Below are 20,449 nucleotides of genomic sequence, written 5' to 3'. Positions count from 1 at the left end.
TGAGTCTGGTGCCAATCAAGATCAACAAAGGCTCTAGCACTATGAGATGGGGAAAACGACTTATCTCTGTCTACTCTGCTCACGCTGTGGGCTTATTCTCCCCAGTGGTGCCTTTCAGACTGTCGCCAAATTCTTCCCAAGAACTTACTCAATAAAATCATCTCTGCTTTGGTCTCTATTTTGGCCCCTGCTTCCCTCAGAAATGTACTCATATATTCTAGTGTGGCTTCAAGCATCATGTTTGTGCAATTCTGTTAGTAGTTATCTGTCAGGGAGCCAGTGAGCAATAAATCTCATAGAGTAAGTGAAGTTAACTCATTACAGGCAGTGACCATTTTAGGCGTGTCCACCAACACGTGGGCCCTTTTGGACCCTGAAAAGGGAGGAATGGGGGTGTAACAGGGCGGGGCAGGCTTATGCACACTCCGCCGATGCATTGGGGGGTTGACAAACGGAACCCCCATGCAAAATGGTCGCTGCCTGTAGTAGAAGGAACAAGGCCTGCTCAGGAGCACCAGGTCTAATGAGCACAGCAACTCTTCTTGGTATGTCTTACTGTTAGTTTCTGTTTGTACCACTGTGCAGTTGCTTGGAGTCACAAGACTCTGTTTACATTCCAGAGATTCCATACTGTTGGAAGTCTCACGGAAAACAGGAGACGGATATGATGTTTACTGGTTTCCTGTTCCATTGTTTTTTCCAGTTGCTCTCTGCTTTCACAGAGAGAGGATGTTACTTTTCTGTCTGTGTAGTTATGAATAAAACTCTTTGGTGAAGTAGCTCATAAACTTCTCGTCCTTCCCTGCGTGCTGAATACTCTGCGTAATGGGAAACGTGCTTGGAGCCTTATCAAAGGCTCAGGTCGTTAATTATCATCGGAGGAGAATCAGAAGGCTCGACTGGAGGAGTAGTTTGGTCGAATGCAAGTCCGACACTTACTCCTATGAGGCAGTTGTGGAGACTGAAGGTCCCTGCCTTCCCACAACTGCCTAAGTCGTCTCCTCCCCAGGGTCCTTCCCAAGCAATCTGAGACTTGCCAGCTCCATGCCTGTATTTGCTCCTCCCTCTTCATACCAATGGGGAGGAGAGCTTGTCACAGCAGGCATGGGAGACACCCTAGCTTCTTCACCAGCCTGATTCATCTCTGCCTCTTCACCTCCCTCTTCACCTGCTTCTGGACTTCTCTCTGCCACAGATTCTCCCTGCTCACTAAGCCCTGTTTCCCCTTCAACTCCTGACACCTCCTCCCAGTCTTCTCTCTCTTCTCCTTCTGACCGCTCATCATCGTCCCACCACCACTCCCCGGGCTCTGAGCCTTCTTCCCTTGGGATTTCTCTCCCTGGTGCCTCCCAGCGTTCCTCTGCGTCTCGCCAGTCCATTACATTATCATGACCTAATGCAGTACCACAATTTTCATGGTTAAGAAAAGAAAGGCAAGCTAGTAACTTTCGGAGGCTTATTTGGCTGCCTTAAAGAGTCTCACTTCCCACTCCAGAAACTCTGGCACTGCAGACATGTCCAAAGACAGCCCTGTGTGGTCAACACTGCTGACCTGGGATGTGTTTGAGCTGGAGGTGCAAATCTCCATATCTCATTACCCTGGAGTCAGCCTGACCCCTCTGTTCCCAGCTGCTGTGTGTGTGTGTGTGTGTGTGTATTTCATTTCTGAAAATGAACAGCAGTTCAAGTTCTTGATTTAAGAAGTAGCTGCTCCCTAGAAATCTTGGTTCATATATTACCCATAGTCCAAGGCCTAGGGGGTGGGGGGTGGGTCACAAACACGTCATTAAAGCCTGAATCTCTTTGGTCAAGAGACTGTTTACATTGCTCCATGAGTCTCATGAGGACACTATGCTCAATCCACTTGCACAATCCAACTGCAATCCAGATACGTTAAAATCAGTAGGTGTCTTGGCATTAATTTCAGCTAGATATGGATGGCAATCTATGAAACCTGAACCCATGACTTTCTAAAGGGTCTGCTCTAGCGTTCTCACAAACTACCGGACTCAAAGATGTACTGTCTGGTTGAAAAACCTAGAGTCAATTGTGCAAATTAGGTGGTGCTGTATACATCCACTCAACACTTCCATAATTTATTTGGTTTTGCTCTTCAGGCTTCTAAATAATTTGGATTTTTGCCCTCAACAGAGATTGCCTGGACTGGGAAGAACATGCAGTGGTTTTGGCAAGGAATGAGATCTAAAAACTTGCTTTTAAAACCAACCACACTCAAAAATCTACCATAGTTTATATGCCACATTCTATGCCATTCAGTTGATTTTCTGTTTCTGTGACACATTCCCAGCTGTGCAGAATACACCCAACCCTTGTTCATTCAGTAACGCTGAAACTTCAGTGCGAAGGAACCCAATAGGCTCTTGGGAGTCATGTAAATCCTGGGCATTTATAGCAGATGTACACAGAATGCGAGAAAGGCCTAGACAACTTCCTGGGAAGATACAAGCTACTTCCTATCTCCTTGCTGGGGTGTGCCAAAGGGTGGAAGAAGAGAACCAGAAGCCATGCAACAGCCATCTAACACTTAATGCACAGTGGTTTTGACAATATATGGAACTGGCTCCTGCTAGAACCGAGCTATGCAGAGAGACTCAGGCTATCATTATTACCATTCACTTAATGAAGCGTTGAGCATTAGTGGAGCTCACTTCCAAGTAGTAGGTGTACACTACTGGCTTCAGGCATGCTTCTGACTACCTCATCCTAAACATATTTACCTGGAAGTGAACCAAGCAGACCCATCATCACCCTGTCTCATGTGTTGCACAAGAAGATGCCTTATAGTAGCTCAGTCATGTCTATCCCAGGGATGGGGAACCTGTGGCCCTCTAAATATGCTTGGACTACTTCAGCCCAGACCAGGAGCCATGCTGACTGGGGCTGATGGGAGTTATGGCATCTGAAGTGCCACAGGTGAGCCTCCTCTGGACTACTCTGGACACCAGTAGCTCTCTAGGTTTTCAGCCAGAAGTCTTTTGCAGCCCTACCTGGAGATGCCAGGGACTGAACTTTGGACTTCTTGTCTCAAAGGAACTGCTCTGCCACTGAGCAATAGCCCTTCCCTGAAGGCTCCCACGGTTCATGAAGACTTGGTAAGAGGGGATAGAAGGAAAAGGAGAGCAGTGATAAACTAAGGTAGGGGCCTGCCTCTCAGTGAGAAACTATACCTGTGCCTGGGAATTCATGTGACTAAAGGCTCCTCTTTTTTATGTTGGGGGTGAAGGGACCTCAGACCCTAGGAATTGGCTCCTATGACAATTGCTGTATGCATGTCGGTGTTGCAATGTCATTTTCTGCAGCAAATGTGAAAATGTGGGCAACATGAGTGCATCAAATGTTAGGACAGGACATGTGGTTCCCAGGTTGATTATCTGGCACTCCCAGGTAGGGATAGTAGTACAATGGTACCTCGGGTTACATATGCTTCAGGTTACATACGCTTCAGGTTACAGACTCCGCTAACCCAGAAATAGTACCTCGGGTTAAGAACTTTGCTTCAGGATGAGAACAGAAATCGGGCTCCGGCGGTGCGGTGGCAGCGGGAGGCCCCATTAGCTAAAGTGGTGCTTCAGGTTAAGAACAGTTTCAGGTTAAGAACGGACCTCCGGAACGAATTAAGTACTTAACCCGAGGTACCACTGTAGTAGTGGTAGTAATAATAATAATAATAATAATAATAATAATAATAATTTATTATTTGTACCCCCGCCCATCTGGCTGGGTTTCCCCAGCCACTTCGGGTGGCTTCCAACAGAGATTAAAAATACATTAAAACATCAATAATTAAAAACTTCCCTAAACAGGGCTGCCTTCAGATATCTTCCTGAATGTCAGGTGGTTGTTTATCTCTTTGACATCTGATGGGAAGGCGTTCCACAGGGTGGGCGCCACTACCAAGAAGGCCTTCTGCCTGGTTCCCTGTTAACTTGGCTTCTCGCAATGAGGGAACCCCCAGATGGCCCTCAGCACTGGATCTCATTGTCTGGGCAGAATGATGGGGGTGGAGACGCTCCTTCAGGTATACTTCAGGTATCCTTCAGGACAGGACAGATTCCTGTCTGAAACCCTGAAAAACCATTGCCAGCCACTGTGCAGACAATGATAAGCTGGAGGAACCATTGGTCTGATTCTGTGTAAGGCAGCTTCCTGAAGACATGGGGATGTTATCCACATATTTGTTGCAAGAAACACCCTTGCTTTGTAACACATGCATGTGCATATTTGCAGCAAACATGGTTTCCGCACAAAAGGCAGAGGCATCCCCATGCAGACTTCAGGGTTGAGAAGCAAGCTCCCAAAGGCTTTTTTACGCAACACCATTCTCCAGGGGCCCATCCTCTGAGCGGGCAGAGCCGCTGCTTACATTGCAGGAGGAGGAGAGATAAACACAGCATGGGGCTTGCTCTGCAAGGGCTATTATCGTTTGCTTTATTTGCCCTGTGTGATCTGAATTCGCCCCGTTTGTTTTTGCCAGCATAAAACCAACAGCTGAGAAGAAAAGGTCCTGAGACCGCTAATGCAAACCTCAGAATGTGTATGAAAACAGCTAGAGCAGGAAGAAAAGAGAAAAGGGCGGCAGCTGGTCGCAGGAGGAGGTGAGAGGTAGGGGAACAAAAAAGCATGAGGACAGAGCAGGGTTAGTTATTAAAACAGCCAAGTGAAACAAGGCATACGCAGGAATAAGCCCCTTGGGGAGATATAAGCAAGCAAGGAAGAAAAATCCCAATCGTGCAGTTTTATGTAACTCTTTCACTGCTAATTCTTAAGTGCCATCGCCTGCCTGCAGTCCAAACACAGTGACAGCTAAAGCATTTTGCTCTGAGGGATCTCCTCTTCTCTTACTGACTGCGTACTGTTCTGTTTCGTTTGGAATGCTTTCACCTGTTTTACAATCCTAAAATGGTGTATTATGTTGTCATAATTCACCTTGGGGCCTTATGGTGAAGGGCAGGTTAAGAAATCTTAGAAATACTGTAAATAGATTAGGGAACAAGCCCTATTGAACATGATGGACTATATTCAGACTTCCCTGTCCTTTAACACCAGGCCCTTGCACTGGCAAACAGGTGAGCTTTAATGCAGAGCAATCGAGCACCACAGTTACACTAGCAGAAGCTCATGGTGCAACGGACTGCACAGCCTGCCAGTTTATGGATTGTTCTCCTGGTAAAAAAAAAAAGCACCAGCAGAAGAAATACACAGCTAGGTGATGTTAACTTGGGGCTCATCCACACTGCTTCCTCCTGCTCTTCAGCACTGACCCGATTTGCGCCTATCCAGCAGTGAAAATCGGGTTTTCCCAGGGGAAAGCGGTGGGACAAGCGGAAGTCTGGGGGCTCATCCATACCTCCATTTGCCTCGTCACTTTCTCCCGGGAAAACTCTTGGTTTAGCACTGAAGCAGAACAAACAGCAACTGGGGTTGGGGGGTTGGGGGGGGGGGAGTTGCAGGGCATAAGGCAAAATCGCTCAGACCTCTGCTTTTTAGACCCGGGACAAGCTGAAGTGTGTTCGGGGGGCCCAGGAGTCCATAGTGGTACCTTGGACACAACCCACGGTCCTTACATCTGAGTAAAGGCAGCACTGCTAGATAGTGTACTTGCTCAGGATTACACCTGACGCTTGTGTTGACAGCACTGAAAGCGCCAGAAATGCTGTAGGCCAAAGGTTTCTCATTACAATTATCTCCATAGCAGGAGGTTCTGCAAATCAGTAAGGTGAAGAACCCAGACAGATGCATTAGTCTCGGGAGGTTTCAAGTTTGCAAAAGAAATACTGTATAGGGCAAATGCGGACTTGAAGTTACATTCCCTGACATTCTGTAAAACACAGCCAGCCACAAGATTATAATTCACACACATATACATATAAGGGCAATATACTCAAGTGAAGTATAACACTCCTGCCCAGTCTGCTGCCTGATGTGTTATTTCCCATGGCACTTCTGCTGCTGTTTTGTTTCTGGTGCACACCCACAAAACATACATAGGAACTGTAACTATAGAACCACAGCTGGATGAAGCAACAGTTGCTGGGGATCTGGTATCAGTATGGAAGTGTGACTGACAAGTGCATGTCAGCAGCGCTGGACTCGGGAGCAGGAGAAAAGCACATGCCTGCCGACCATGTGATCCGCAGCCATGTGCTCGGCAACAGCGAGCAAGGAAAAAACGGCTATCATCAATGCTCCCGTCCTCTGCGCTTTCCTCTAAGGCGTCATCCGATTTGCTCTTCCCGGCGCAAAGCTCATTTGATTAGATTGCTATTAAAAGAACAATTTATCTAAACACGCTAAACTGGGGGAGAAGTGTGGGCTTGAAGCAAGGCAGGTTTTTGGGAGGGCGGGGGCATCGATCTTACGAGCATCTCTGAGGCAGATGAGTTGCCGCTGTTCCCAGAGGAGTAATGAAGCTACGTTTCATTTGCACGTGTTAATTAACTCAAATGGTATGCATGCTTAAATGCATGCTGCTTAGCAGAAAAAATACTGGCAAGAAGCATTTGGGAATGCAGCTAGCTGCTACTTAACTCCCCTTTCACCGAAGCAGCAAGATTTGGAATATAGCATCTAGATCAAGGGAAGTAATAGTGCCACTGTATTCTGCTCTGGTCAGACCTCACCTGGAGTACTGTGTCCAGTTCTGGGCACCACAGTTCAAGAAGGACACTGACAAACTGGAACGTGTCCAGAGGAGGGCAACCAAAATGGTCAAAGGCCTGGAAACGATGCCTTATGAGGAACGGCTAAGGGAGCTGGGCATGTTTAGCCTGGAGAAGAGGAGGTTAAGGGGTGATATGATAGCCATGTTCAAATATATAAAAGGATGTCACCTAGAGGAGGGAGAAAAAAGGTTGTTTTCTGCTGCTCCAGAGAAGCGGACACGGAGCAATGGATCCAAACTACAAGAAAGAAGATTCCACCTAAACATTAGGAAGAACTTCCTGACAGTAAGAGCTGTTTGACAGTGGAATTTGCTGCCAAGGAGTGTGGTGGAGTCTCCTTCTTTGGAGGTCTTTAAGCAGAGACTTGACAACCATATGTCAGGAGTGCTCTGATGGTGTTTCCTGCTTGGCAGGGGGTTGGACTCGATGGCCCTTGTGGCCTCTTCCAACTCTATGATTCTATGATTCTATTCTGTAATCATTCTCTAGAAAAGCCAAGCATGTAAAATGGAGAGAACGGTGAGTTGGAGCACTGTTGGAGCAAGGTACACTGAACTCTATGGCTCTCCATTTATCAGGATGGTTAGAGCCTCGAGTCTGGATGTGGAAAACCCAAGTTCAAATCATCGCACGGCTACCTATTACACTTGCTGGGTAGCCTCGGGCATCGTACTCTGGACCTGCTACCAGACCACAGCTAAGGATGCTATCTAATATTTATTGCAATTCTATCCCCTTCCTCCTCCAGCACTTGGGGATAGGGTAGATAAGAGATGGAGAACCTGCAGCGCTCTCTGCCACCGCTGCGACTGTAACCCCACAACCCTGCGAGGTAGGGCAGGCTTAGAGACTGTGTCTAGAATTATATTCCCAACAGGTGTTCCGGCACTGGTAGTCCCAGTCCCATCTCAGGATATGCCAGACGTATTGTCTAGGTCACGGGAGAGCCTACAAAGGTAAGCTCTGTTAGGCAAAAGCAGCAGAGATGTTCATAGGAGTGCATTCATAGGATTACAGAATTGTAGCGTTCGAAGGGACCCTGAGGGGACATCTAGTCCAATCCCCTGCAAGGTAGGCATCTCAATACGTGGTCCCCCATCCAACATGAAACCATACTGGATCCTGCTTAGCTTTGCAAATGTGCTAGCGGTTTTATTGCTGTTCCACTAGGAGTGACAAAGATGCCATAAGGCTCCAGCTCACTCTCTTCACAAGGAAGTTGACCTTGTGTTGTATCCAACTCATGTTAGACCCATTGATATGAATGGCATGACTAGCTTGGTTCTGTTAATTTGGGATATAGTGTGGTGTAGTGGTTAGAGGGTCAAACTAGGACCTGGGAGACCAGGGTTTAAATCCTTACTTCGCCATGAAGCTCACTGGGTGACCTGGACCGCCCACAGTGAGGATTAAATGAGGGAGAGAACCATGCACACCGTCTTGAGCTCCTTGTAGGACAGGTGGGCTACAAATGGAATAGTTTCAATGGGTCTACTCAGAGCAGGGCTTAGTTGGATCCAACCCCCTCTAGCCGAACTACCTACTGGTTGAGGGAATAAGGAACTATGTGCAAAAACAGTGGAAGAAAAAGTTCACTTAAATCCCCCAAACGTAGAAAACACAGTACTTTGCTCTGTATGAAAGAAATGCCCGTTCTGTCCCTTGATACACAGCACAACTAAACAAAAACCTTCTCGTGCACACAATGTTTTATATTCTTGTGGTGCCTTTATTCTGGAGAGATCAACATTCTTAAAATGCTCATGTGATCCCCCCCCCCCCCCAATATCTGGCTCCATGTCATCTGATTTGAATTTTTCTGGTCCTCTGCAGAGAACTGGGCAGTGCGAGTCCTTTTGGCTCTAACAGCATGACTTTATCTGGATTGTCATCAGAGCACAGCGGCATGACTGGGAGGTGTGTCTCCGCACCCACGTCAGTGGGGCCCAAGAGTGTGTCCGGCTGCCAAACCATGTGACTTGGCAGACCTTCCGTGCTCGGATAAATATTATGCCACTGAATGGCAAAGAGATGCCTGGATCCGGACCAAACCAGGGTCAAGCCCCCGAGGCTTGGCTTTGCAGAGGCTCTTTCCTGTGCTGCCACACAGAAAGCAGAGGCTCGCACACCTCGGGGGGGGGGGGGGCAGCAGCAAAAATTTGATTTCATTCCAGAAGCAAACTTGGAAGGCTCAACAAGTTTGCAAGAGACCATAAGCACACCTGAGGCTGTAGGAGGCAATCCTCTATGAACCCCAATCCAATTATATGAGCATAGAAAACCCCAGTCCTGGACAAAAAAATGTGCTTTCAACTCATGTCCCTACCCAATGCTGTGAGGTTTCCAGGAAAAAAATCTGGAATATTTTCCATTGCCCAAAGTTTAGGGTGGAAATGATGATGAACAGCCCGTCTCTCTCTCTCTCTCTCTCTCCTCGACTTCCTATCTTCCTTTCACAATCGGCCCCAGTGATTCCCGGAGGCTCAGCATTCCCAACACGGTTGGGAAGCCTGAAGCCCAGCCTTGGCTCCTGCCCTGGGAATTAATAAATCAGCAGCTCAGGGTCTTTTCTCTCCCTGTGCAAGCCCAGGAGGCTCCTCCTCACGCAGAAAGAGGCACGCCGAGGAGAAAGGTGCTTGTGAGTTTAATGGTCTTACTGGGCTGGGAAGTTCCTTGGGTGGTGATGTGTTTTGCTCCACTCATTTCAAAACGTGGCCAGATAGCCTGGCTGCAACCAGAGGTCTTGCTCCTTCTTCTGAGTTGGGCATGGACATCTGCCCCAAAGCCCTGCCCTGTTGGCTGCCACTGCCAAGAATTGCAATCTCCTAGGAAGAGAACAGATGTACAGTGGTACCTCGGGTTAAGAACTTAATTCGTTCTGGAGGTCTGTTCTTAACCTGAAACTGTTCTTAACCTGAAGCACCACTTTAGCTAATGGGGCCTCCTGCTGCCGCTGCGCCGCTGGAGCACGATTTCTGTTCTCATCCTGAAGCAAAGTTCTTAACCCGAGGTAATATTTCTGAGTTAGCGGAGTCTGTAACCTGAAGCGTATGTAATCCGAGGTACCACTGTACTGCAATAAAGGGCAGCTATGGCCCCTTGTTCTTCCCAACTCTGGTGTTCATGAAATGCGTACGGGGTGGTCCATGCATTATGTTCTCACAGATGGATGTTCACATCAGATGGGTCATCAGATGGATGCTTTAGTTGAGATTCCTGCATAGGGTTGGAACAGATGACCTTTGGGGTTCCTTCCAATGCTACATTTCTAAGGTCCTATGATTCTATAACACTGTTACACACCACCCTGATCTTCAAGCAGTCCGAGATTCCAGGAGTAGCAGGTGAACCTCATGTTGGATCAATCCATCAACCTCTGATGGATGATTTAGAAGGATTGGGTCCGGCATCACTTTCGCTGTGTGTGTGTGCCAGTATCCATACCTAGCAGAGTTGAATCTCAACGCAGTTCCTTCCTTGGAAGCGTCTTCAGGGTTGAAGGTACATACAGCAGGCAATAAACACTCATGGACACCATAAAGATTCAGTCAAGTGTAAAGGTTTACTTGACAGGTATAAAAGCATATTGGCAGCAAATATATAGACATTCACCACTGCCATGGCCTGTGGGTGTGCACCTGCTTAAGAGTCCAACAAGAGTCCAATACTCAATCTCTGCTTCTCTCGCCGCAAGGCACAAGCAACAGACTCACAACAAGGTACACAGAACCTTGTTATCAGTACTTCCTGTCACACTGCGCATGTCCAAAAACAGTTCCCACAGAAAGTGTCCTTGCATAGACAAAACAATCTCAACCTTCTGCTGTCTTGAGACTTCCTTCTTCTCTGTTTCTGGTACAAATGATTCTCACACACAGAGAGAGATTATCCAACACTTAGAAGGGTCTATGTTACCTTTTACCTCAGATATGCAGATGACATAACCTTGATGGCAGAAAGTGAGGAGGAATTAAAGAACCTTTTATTGAGGGTGAAAGAGGAGAGCGCAAAATATGGTCTGAAGCTCAACATCAAAAAAATGAAGATCATGGCCAGTGGTCCCATCACCTCCTGGCAAATAGAAGGGGAAGAAATGGAGGCAGTGAGAGATTTTACTTTCCTGGGCTCCATGATCAGTGCAGATGGTGACAGCAGCCATGAAATTAAAAGACGCCTGCTTCTTGGGAGAAAAGCAATGACAAACCTAGACAGCATCTTAAAAAGCAGAGACATCACCTTGCCAACAAAGGTCCATATAGTTAAAGCTTTGGTTTTCCCAGTAGTGATGTATGGAAGTGAGAGCTGGACCATAAAGAAGGCTGATTGCCGAAGAATTGATGCTTTTGAATTATGGTGCTGGAGGAGACTCTTGAGAGTCTCATGGACTGCAAGAAGATCAAACCTATCCATTCTTAAGGAAATCAGCCCTGAGTGCTCACTGGAAGGCCAGATCCTGAAGCTGAGGCTCCAATACTTTGGCCACCTCATGAGAAGAGAATACTCCCTGGAAAAGACCCTGATGCTGGGAAAGATGGAGGGCACAAGGAGAAGGGGACAACAGAGAGCGAGATGGTTGTATAGTTTTGTCAAAGCTACCAGCATGAGTTTGACCAAACTGCGGGAGGCAGTGGAAGACAGGAGTGCCTGGCGTGCTCTGGTCCATGGGGTCACGAAGAGTCGGACACAACTAAACGACTAAACAATAACATGTTACCTTTTGGAAGAATGAGGCACAGCCGAGTCCGTGGTGTCTTTATGATATATGGTTTATTTACACATATATACAACCTGCGTCTAGATGGAGAGAGTTCGGAGCATTCACATCCCAAGAAGAACCCTTATTCTTCCATTGACGCAGACTCTGATTTCAAGAGACGCCAAACATTGTGTGTGGCCCTCTCTGCAGCATAAAATAGACAGTCCAGCTTGTGCTCTGGCACCACCCCCACTTCAGCTTCCTGAAATGCTGGCCTTTTGTCTCTTAACTATCTCTCACCTCAGGGAGATGCCGACCTTCTGCATGCAAAGCAGATGTTCTGCTACTGAGCTACGGTCCTTCCCCAAGGATACAGTACCACATCAATAGCACCTTATCCAGTAGCATGTACTTTTGAGTTCTATGGGCCCTTTAAATAACAACAGAGGACAGTATCACATTCTGAAATGCTATTGGAGCAGACACACATTTGATTAAAACTTCACAGAGCACATGGGAACGGTTCAAAAGGGGGGAAAACAAGACTCCCACGGAGACTAACTTAAACTAAAAAGACAACATCATATTTTTGGTGGTGTAATTACATCCTGATTGTCACCCACCAATCGAGGAAAGGTGTCAAGGTTAAACCTGCTATTTCAGGGGCAGGCTTAACACCCGTCTGCCACGGATAGTTCACAGAGAAAATGAAACCAATCCTCTTGTAACATGAGGAGATGCACCAGACAAGCCACTAAAACTTGTCGTCTTCCAGATGTTAGATGTCAACTATCATCACCCTCAGCCAGCATGGCCAGCGGTCAGGCGTGATGGGAGTTATTGTCCAACAACATCTGGAAGGTCACAGGTTAGCCACGCCTGCGCCGAAGATTTCTTTCACAGACAATGACTTTGTGAAACGCAATCTGAGCCTGTGGGGCACTGGGGCTGCCTTGACACCCAAGACTCTCACACGTCCGGCGACCTGTCTTGCGCACAGTGACTTATATCTTTCCTTTGTAACGCAACCCTGTTTGCAGTGCCTCCTAACATTTGCTACTCTCTTCCAAGGAACTCAAGGAGAGGCCCAGAATCGAACTATCAACTTGGACCTCCGGAAGGCAGTGGAGGTGAGAAAAATAAAATAAAATAAAATAGTGCTATTGCTAGTCTCCAGATATCACTCTTGAGTCTGCATAGCATTCTGAAGCTGGGATATGTCAGAGGAAAATGTAGTCTGTGCACCACAATCAAGATTTTGGCTAAAGAAGAAAAGAATGGGAAGACCTTCCGGGCCATCAAGAAAGGTGCTATCTTGATTCTAATCTAGGGCAGGTTTCCTCAATCTGTTGCACCATCTTGGATTCCAAACCATTCCAACTCCCATGAGCCTCAGCCAGCAAGGCAAATGGTCAGGAATAATAAGAGCTGCAGTCCAAAATGTCCAGAGGGCATCATGTTGGGGAAGGCTAGGATTGCAACACACCTACTACAGACTCCAGCCTATGTTGGAGCCAAATACTATTATCTCTTGTTTCTTGCATCCCGGCGCTTGCAATGTGTTTGGAGTCCCCTGCTGGTGTTGTAAAAGGCTCGCCCTTTCTGATTCCATTGATGTCCCTGTCTGAAACGCTTGTGGGGTTGCTGAGCCGTCTCGGTCAGACAGCTTTGCTCTGCCTGATGCTCACACTGTCGCCCCGAGCCACGCTTCTCCAGCTTCGCCTCATATTGTGAATGCTCAGATCACACGGCTCATTTGTCCTCCCTTCATGCCTGAGAGGGCAGTGGAGAATGAGACAGAAGAAATTCATTCTCCTTGTGGGCTCCAGTATAAATAAAACCAGCTCAGATTTGGCTAATGAGTGTATGAGCAGCTATCATTACACCGGAGTGTGTGCTCTGTTTGGCCCTCTGTGGTGTGACTCCGCTTCAACCAGCATAAGAAAATACATCTGGAGTGGAGTGACAACTTGAGTCCATCTCATTTAATATTGTCTGTTTCAGACCTGGTGTCCCCCAGATGGTTTGGATTGCAATGTCCATCTTTCCCAAGGGAAACCCAAGGGGATATTGGGTTGTTGTTTTTGTTTTGATTATATATTTTGTGGTTTTATATTTTGATTTTCTTCTGTGAACCGCCTTGAGGCCTCCGGATATAGAGCATTATATAAATTCAATAAATAATAATAATTTTAAAAAGCTAGTCAACTCTGGAAAAGGCCACATGTACACTGTACATTTAAAGCAGTATAATACCACTTTACACAGCCATGGCTTCCCCCCAAAGGATTCTGGGAGTTGTCGTTTGTTAAAGGTACTGTGAGGTGTAAGGAGACACCTCTTCCCTACCACAGATTTACAATTCCCAGAGAGGTTTAACAACCAATCCCTCTTCACAGTTCCCAAACTGTGAGACAAAGAGGGGTTTCTAAGATTCATGCCGGGTTATTGGGACAAAGGCAGCGAAAATGGATGCCTCCCATTTCTAAGAATAAAAGTTATTCAAGTGACTACTACCGTATTTTTCGCCCTATAGGAAGCACTTTTCCCCCTCCAAAAATGAAGGGGAAATGTGTGTGCGTCCTATGGGGCAAATGCAGGCTTCGCGGACCTCTCCGCAAGCAGCGGGAGCGCTCCCGCTGCTTGCGGGGAGTTGCCTGCATGCTGAAGCCTGCGCGCGCTGAGCTCAGCGCGTCCAGACTTCGCGGACCTCTCCGCAAGCAGCGGGAGCGCTCCCGCTGCTTGCGGAGAGCTGCCTGCATGCTGAAGCCTGCGCGCGCTGAGCTCAGCGCGTCCAGGCTTCGCGGACCTCTCCGCAAGCAGCGGGAGCCAGCGCTGGGCTCCCACGGCTTGCAGAGAGCTGCCTGTTTGGGGGCTGGGGTCGAGGGAAGCTCGAGCTTCCCCAACCCCGCGCCTGGGGGGGAAAATAATTTTTCCCTTTATTTCCCCCCCAAAAAACTAGGTGCGCCTTATGGGACGGTGCGTCCTATAGGGCGAAAAATACGGTAAGTAGTTATTTGGTTCTGTCTCAGGCCCCAACTGGAACAAACAGTCCTCTTGGGAAGCAGAAAATAAGACAGAGCAGTGTCTTTATATTAGCAAAGCTGGAAAATAATGATAAGGCAATACTATTTAGGTTTCATAGAATGGTAGAGCGGGAAGGGACCTTGAGGGTCATCTAGTCCAACCCCCTGCAATGCAGGAATTTCAACTAAAGCATCCATGACAGATGGCCACCCAAACTCTGCTCAAAACCTTCCAAGGAAGGAGAGTCCACAACCTCCCAATGGAGTCCATTCCACTGTCGAACAGCTCTTATTGTCGGAATGTTCTTCCTGATGTTTAATCGGAATCTCCCTCCTGCAACTTGAATCTACTGATTCAAGTCCTACCCTCCTGAGCAGGAGAAAACCAGCTTTCTCTATCCTCCATTGGACAGCCCTTCAGATATTTGAAGGTGGTCATCATATCTCCCCTCATCCGCCTCTTTTTCAGGCTAAACATACTCAGCTCCTTCAACTGTTCTTCATAAGGCTTGGTTTCTAGACCCCTGACTCCTCCAAGTCCATCTCCTAAGCATTCATATTAGTGTAAAAGCAGGTCTCCAAGTTCAAGTCCAAGTCATTTAATGGCTTCCATACTGTTTGCCTCTGCAACCGTTTTGGGGGCAAACACGCAGCTTTCGTTTGCGATCAGGGCATGTCCCATAGTGTCCTACTGAAATCCTGTAATTTTTTATACCACAGTGTTTGATGTGTGCTTCTGTGGGTGAATGCTCTGCTGTTGTTGCACTATCCTGCAAGACAGAGGTGCTTGCAAAGCACCGCAGAACAGGTAATGAAGCAGAACGATGTGTTGACGGTCCATTTAAACCCCCCACTAAATTACTACCGTTGGGTCAATGATATGTTGCAGAACATAACCACGACAAAACACAAGTCTGGAGGGGCCCTGCTCTATTATGCCATTATGATGCAAGGAGTATCATCTCTGTTAAGCACCACTGATCCTCCATTCCTAAAGGACTTGGCTATTAGGAACCCATAGTATCACCCTAAAGAATTATAACCACACCACCCTAGGACCTTAATTCGTGCTCCTACACAAACACACACACACACACACACACACACACACGGAGCCTCTTCTTGCCTGAAGGAATGCGAGGGAATGCAATGAGGCCTTTACATTATCTCCGACAGTTCAGCGAGATTATCTCATCGCTAATTCCAGTTCACACACTGCCACACAGCAGTTTCTTATTCTGGATGTGCTGCTGACATGTACAGAAACCTATTAGAAAGCTTTGCACAGTCCTCAAAGAAGTCTTCGTTGAAGAAAAATGGCTCCCTTGATTATCTCCCGCTTGGACTACTGCAATGCACTCTACGTGGGGCTACCTTTGAAGGTGACTTGGAAACCTCAACTATTTTAGAAGGAGGCAGCTAGACTGGCGACTGGGAGCGGCCACAGAGACCATATAACACCAGCCCTAAAGGATTTACATCGGCTCCCAGTAGGTTTCCAAGCCCAATTCAAAGTGTTGAAGCTGACCTTTAAAGCCCTAAATGGCCTCGGCCCTGTATATCTGAAGGAGCATCTCCACCCGCATTGCTCAGTCCGGACACTGAGATCCAGCTCTGTGGGCCTTCTGGCAGTTCCCTCACTGTGAGAAGTGAAGTTACAGGGGACCAGGTAGAGGGCCTTCTCGGTGGTGGCACCCTCCCTGTGGAACCCACTCCTATCAGATGTCAAGGAAATAAACAGCTATCTGGCTTTTAGAAGACATCTGAAAGCAGCCCTGTTTAGGGAAGTTTTTAATGTTTGGTGTTTTATTGTGTTTTTATATTTTATTGAAAGCCGCCCAGAGTGGCTGCAGCAACCCAGTCAGATGGGTGGTATTATTATTATTATTATTATTATTATTATTATTAGCAGCAGCTTATGACTCTTTGCACCTCTGAGTTCTTGCCTCTGCCTGGCTTTGCTCTCCATTCCCATATAAACCTCCTGCTTGTCTCGCTGGTCCATCCTTATATTCCAGTGCAAGAGAAACCTTCGCAGGGACACCTCCTTTTCTCCTGCCACAAGTCATTTCTCCCAAATCTTCCCTGGCTGTCCATAAGAAGAACTTTGCTGGATCAGGCCAGAAGCCCATTTAATCCAGCATCCTATTGTCACACTGGCCAACTGGATGCCAAGTTCCCCTTAGCATTGGTCAAACACTTCAGCCATTAAAGAAAAGCCTACCAGATGCTAGCACCTTGCTACTTAAAAATAAGTTTCTCAAATCCAGGAACGACGGTAATCTTAAAGCAGTTTGGTGGGGAGAACCTGCAGCCTTCCTTGTTAGGCTATGACTCCCACCAGCCCCAGCCAGTTTGACCAACATTCAAGGATAAGCAGAGTTGTAGTACAGAAATGTCTAGAGGGCTCCAGGCTCCTTGCCCCAGTCTCATGTATACAGTCGTACCTTGGTTTCCAAACAGTTTAGTTCTCAAACATTTTGGCTCCCGGACGCCGCAAACCCGGAAGTGACTGTTCCGGTTTGTGAACTATTTTTGGAAGCTGAACGTCCGACAGGGCTTCCACGGCTTCCGCTTGGCTGCAGGAGCTTCCTGGAGCCAATCGGAAGCAACGCTTTGGTTTCCAAACATTTTGGAAGTCGAACAGACTTCTGGAATGGATTCCATTCGACTTCCAAGGTACGGCTGTGTATCAGATTCCCACAATTCTCTCTGTCTCCCTCTGAATCAGATGCATGTGATACCCTGACAGTCTGCACTCTGGCACTGCACAGATTCTCGTGTTTGTCCACTTCCTTTCAATTCCCCTCCTGGGGGTCTCAAAGAATCAAGCAAGGGAAAGCAGTGCCAGAGCTATTCCACGGATGTGAATGGGTTTCAAACCATTGAGGCCAGATCAGGCCCCGCAAAGGAGGCCTTTGCACATGTATTGCTCAGAGTATTGCATAAGAACTATGCCAATCAACATCTGATGATCTCCTTCTACCGGTCCACAATAGAAAGTGTCCTTTCATACTGCATCACGGTGTGGTACGCTGGTTTGACATCAACTGATAGGAAGTGCCTACAGAGGGCGATGAATACAGCACAAGATATTATGGGCTGTCCGTGAATCCGCTGGATGACATCGCAGAAGAACGTTGCCTCAGGAGAGTGAGGGAAATTCTCAGGGATGATTCACACCCTGGTCGGCACTTTCTTGATCTCTTGCCCTCGGGCAGAAGATATAGAAGCCTGATTAGTTGCGCCAACAGGGTAAAGAACAGCTTCTATCCGTGGGCTGTTAGGCTGCTGAATGAAAAGAAAACAACAGGGCAACTGACTTTCGGGTTTGGTGGGTGTGCGTCAGTAAACGAGGGGAATTAAGACTAAGAGAGCTGAGTGGAGGGTGCTTCTGTAATCTCACTGTATACAAGTTGTACAAGTGACAATAAAGTATTTCAATTTCAATATGGATGTTGCCCCATGCACCAGCTGGGAGACACACACAACATATCCCTCGCTTCTGGGCAGCAGCCAGTGGTTTCTCTTTTGGGGTGCCCCTCAGTGACAGCAGCCTGGGACAGCAGCACACACCCTGGGTTGTAAGACGCTGGGTGTAATTTACACCACGGAGCAGGACTTCAAACACAACCCTACCGTTTCCAATTTGTTGCTTAAATAGGCTGCTCATGCCTGCTCGCATTGTGGAAGGCTTTCATTTGTTGGATTTCAAAGGCAGAGCTGCTTTGCAAGCGCCACCGCGGAAGTCAATCACGCTGGCACCTTTTGATTTCCCCTGATTTCTTTCCCCGGGTTCAAGGTGATCTATTTTTAGCTGCAAGACTCGGGCAAGAGAAGCGTTGCTATAGCAACAGCTGGCAGATACAAACCCAGCCCCTGCTGCAATACTTCAGTCGAGTAGACGAACAAGAGCAGTAAAAAAGGAAGGGAGTTGAGGACATCTAAATTTTGCTCAGTCGGGAATCGGGTTTGTACTCTGCCGAGGCATATAGCTAGTTCTCACATATGAGGAGATGCCTTCTGCCTGCCCTGTAATTATTTCAGATTGCTCATGTGAGGAGCGGGGGGAGGGGTATGTATTTTTTTAAAAAATGTCTAAAATTCCTTGCACATACTATGCAGGAGAAGTTATTTATTCCATAAACTGCTTAACTGTTTTTTTTTTCAATTTTTTTAAAAAACCCGAAACCTCAAAGCTGTTTCGATAAGCTTTGCTCGTAACCCAACTTCTGACACCCTAGATTTCCCAGTGCAGGGAATATTGTTTTATTTTTATTTTTAGGCATAGAAGAACCTACAGTCGTATGAGCCTCCCCCTGTTAAATGGTGTGGGGAGAGCACACATTTACCTCCTCATCCATTCTGTGAACCACCCTGAGATCGTATGATGAAAGGCGGTATAAAAAAAATAATCAAATAAATAATCAATCAATCAACCCACTGTTTGCGGGAAAACTGAAGCCATCAGCAGAAACTGGCCTGAAATGAAGATAATTTTTCTAAAAAAAAGTGGAGAGGAAAGTCAACATTTTACAAGTTCAAAAATGCAACGTTCTCCATCATCATGGGCAGCGGATGTGCAATGCAACAGCCTCACCAAAGCCACGCAGGTCGGATGGGAGGCAGGCAGGGAATGTACATACACCACCCTGAGTTGAATGGAAGCAAAGCAGAATAGAAATCAAATCGCCAACTATCCCAATATATCCAGAAACACAGGCAAGATTATTTGCCCTACTAGCCCAGGGATGGGGAACTTGTGGCAGCTCCAGATACTGTTGGACTGCACAGCCAGCATGGCCAATGGTCAAGGATGATGGGAGTTGTAGTCCAGCTACATCTGGAGGGCCACAGGTTCTCCATCATTGCTCTACCCTGATATTATGCATATTGACAGGCAATGGCTCTTCCAAGGTCCCCAGCAGAGAATCCTTCACGCCATTGCCTATTGGAGGCCCTTTTTGTCAACAGGAGATGCCAGGAGCTGTGCCTGGGCTCTACCACAAAGCTATGGTCCCCTTCCAGGGCACCCAATGAAGAATCTACATGGGTTCTGTTGGACTGCAACAGGAAAAAGAGGAACAAACTCCAGCTGGAAATTCCACCATGTGGATAAACCACCATAGGAAGTCCTATGGTGGTTTATGAACCTGATGGGAGTTGCTAAATGAAACATGCTCCCAAAGGAAGGTTAGTTAATCTGAAATGCATCTTTTTCAACATCTGGAGTTCCAGCAGTTCCACCCCGCTGTCAGTCATCCTTGGATTATATATATATATATATATATATATATTTGCTTTCGTAGGTTTTCACGGGTATAGGAATGCAGGTTTTGGTGTCCTCGGGTGTCTTCCCGTGTAAAAGTTGGGGTGTCTAGGCGACGTTTCGACGAGGTCTCACTCGTCATCTTCAGGCTGGTGCTTTCGGCTTCTTGTTACTGGAACAGAGCAGGATCTCAGTGTTTGAGTTCCTATAAATACTGTTGAGGAGGTGTGGTGTATAGCCTCCAATGTTCTGGGCAGAGAGGAGGTTCCCAGGCTAGTGTGCCTTTTCTTCTTTTGTTCCTTAATTACTTGAGGGATATCTTGAGTGATTTCTTGAGTGGTTTCCTGAATCCCACTTAGGTGGGTCATTAGGTGTGGATTAGTTGCTAAAGCCTTCGTGTCTTGAACTCTTGAACTTTGTGAAGAGTTTTTTCTGAGAAGATGGCTGTACTGCACTTGGTTGTGCTCTGGCTTGGCTTCGTGTATAGGGGCGAGCTGTGGTTTTGTGGCCTGTGCCGGCCAGATCTGTGTAGGGATTGCAGGGGGGTGCAATGCACCTCCGGATGCTGCACCCCCCTGCAATCCCTACACAGATCTGGCCGGCACAGGCCACAAAACCACAGCTCGCCCCTATACACGAAGCCAAGCCAGAGCACAACCAAGTGCAGTACAGCCATCTTCTCAGAAAAACTCTTCACAAAGTTCAAGAGTTCAAGACACGAAGGCTTTAGCAACTAATCCACACCTAATGACCCACCTAAGTGGGATTCAGGAAA

At 47.2% G+C, this 20,449-nt stretch overlaps 1 protein-coding gene and 1 long non-coding RNA gene across 7 annotated transcripts in view; one reads left to right on the top strand and one right to left on the bottom strand.

The window, feature by feature from the left end:
• Nucleotides 1-20,449, bottom strand: part of PRKAG2 (protein kinase AMP-activated non-catalytic subunit gamma 2) — a 215,454-nt gene that overhangs the window by 86,074 nt on the left and 108,931 nt on the right. The window lies entirely within an intron of this gene.
• Nucleotides 11,183-18,489, top strand: LOC310661119. The gene is made up of 2 exons (XR_014503739.1): nucleotides 11,183-13,897; nucleotides 14,390-18,489. It is a non-coding gene; the product is annotated as an uncharacterized lncRNA (long non-coding RNA).

This window comes from Podarcis tiliguerta, assembly GCF_965153285.1.
Source record: "Podarcis tiliguerta genome assembly, chromosome: 12".
Taxonomy (NCBI): Eukaryota; Metazoa; Chordata; class Lepidosauria; order Squamata; family Lacertidae; genus Podarcis; species Podarcis tiliguerta.
The sequence above is the reverse complement of the archived record's forward strand: the minus strand, read 5'-3'. Positions and strand labels throughout refer to the sequence as shown.